This window comes from Odontomachus brunneus, unplaced genomic scaffold (assembly GCF_010583005.1).
Source record: "Odontomachus brunneus isolate Ranch 3 - 2012 unplaced genomic scaffold, Obru_v1 Obru_scaffold_156, whole genome shotgun sequence".
NCBI lineage: Eukaryota > Metazoa > Arthropoda > Insecta > Hymenoptera > Formicidae > Odontomachus > Odontomachus brunneus.
In genome coordinates, this window is record NW_022639606.1 from 735901 (window position 1) to 737548 (window position 1648).

The following is a 1648-nucleotide window of genomic DNA, read 5'->3' on the forward strand; positions in this document are numbered from 1 at the left end:
TATATATATATATATATATATATATATATATATATATATATATGTCCCGTATCATCTTCACAATCTCTCGCAAGGACATAGAGCGGATTGAGATGAACACAAAATCCCATATCTCGTTTTGCGATATTCTCAATAATAACCGAGAAATTAATTAAAGAAGATTGGTGAATGATCACGTGCGATATGATAGATAAGCTGCAGTGGCACCATCTGCCGTTGTATACTTATACATTAAGTCAAATTGAACAAAAAAGTCCTCTACCATTTTGCAAATAACCACATAGATTTTTAGATATTAATTAAAGAAAATTGTTACATGATTGTATACTACAACGCACAAATTTTCTTTTATTAATATCTAAAAATCTATGTGGTCATTTGCAAAATGGTAGAGGACTTTTTTGTTCCGTTTGACTTAATGTATAAGTATATAATGGCAGACGGTGCCACTGCAGCTCATCTACCATATTGCGCGTGATCATTCACCAATCTTCTTTAATTAATTTCTTGGTTATTATTGAGAATATCGCAAAACGGTATGAGACTTTTGTGTTCATCTCAATCCGCTCTACGTCCTCACGAAAAATTGTGAAGGTGATACGGGACACCCTGTATATACATATATATATACAGGGTGTCTAATAATTGTAACTCACCACTCACCAGGGACGTACAGCTAAGCGAGAGGATCAGAAAAGTCCTCTTCCATTTAACGATAACATGTCTACTTTGTTAGTAATAGGCGTTTATCACACACATCGCGGCACATCTCTAGACACTCCGCGGCGAGCTGGTGCGTCGAAGCGGAACGCGGCGCGTTCATCGTCGCCTCGCCGCGCGCCGGCAGCGTCAAGATGCCATCGCAGCGGTTAGCGTGAGCCGCGTTATCGCTTAGCCTCGACCATGGACGTAGTATACATGGACCCCGCATACGGCCATAAAAGTCAAGCCAAAGAGACCATAAAAAGAGGCCATAGACATAATATACATAAATTCCGCATACAGAAAAGAGAACCCAATGGCTCATATTCTGAACTCTCTTTCGATAAAAGTGCCTTGAATATAGCTTCTCAGTCTATCAGGTAGCTCCTAAGCCTCTTTTAGAGGCACTTTTATAAATAAAAGAGGATTGAGAATATGGGCCAATATGTACAGCCCCTTTTGTTCTCTGTCTTTCTGCACAGACAAAGCATGCAATAAGATTTAAGTAAGACTTTTACTTGCCAGTCTAGTCTGGGTGTTGTTGCGCTCTATAATATTATGGAAACAAGAAATGGATGAACGCGCAACAAAAAGTGATAAAATAGGAAGAAAACTCTATTCTCTTTCTAGATGTTGGCTTCACTCTATTAAACGACAAAACAGGGCATTCGGAGTCCATATATACTATGTCCATGGCTTCGACACACAGCTCGCCGCGGAGCGTCTATAAGCCGCGATGGGCGTGATAAACGCCAAACTTTACGCGGTTATTTCTAACAAACTAGACGCATTATCGCTAAATGGAAGAGGACTTTTCTGATCCTCTCGCTGTACACCTCTATGGAGTTGGTGTGTTACAATTATCAGATACCTTATATATATATATATATATATATATATATATATATATATATATATATATATATATATATATATATATATATAT

The 1648-nt window shown here is 38.0% G+C and overlaps 2 protein-coding genes across 9 annotated transcripts in view; one reads left to right on the forward strand and one right to left on the reverse strand.

Annotated features, from left to right (window-relative positions):
* The window catches only part of LOC116850816 (transmembrane protein 68), a 37190-nt gene that overhangs the window by 17675 nt on the left and 17867 nt on the right, over positions 1 to 1648 (forward strand). The gene's annotated exons all lie outside the window — the stretch shown is intronic.
* The window catches only part of LOC116850812 (ATPase family AAA domain-containing protein 2-like), a 13201-nt gene that overhangs the window by 5846 nt on the left and 5707 nt on the right, over positions 1 to 1648 (reverse strand). Inside the window, exon 1 of one of the 7 annotated variants that reach the window (XM_032829510.1) lies at positions 664 to 1359. The exons of the other annotated variants lie outside the window; for them this stretch is intronic. The gene's annotated coding sequence lies outside the window, so the exon portion shown is untranslated. Of the gene's footprint in view, positions 1 to 663; positions 1360 to 1648 lie in introns of those variants that run through there. 7 annotated transcript variants of the gene reach the window in all.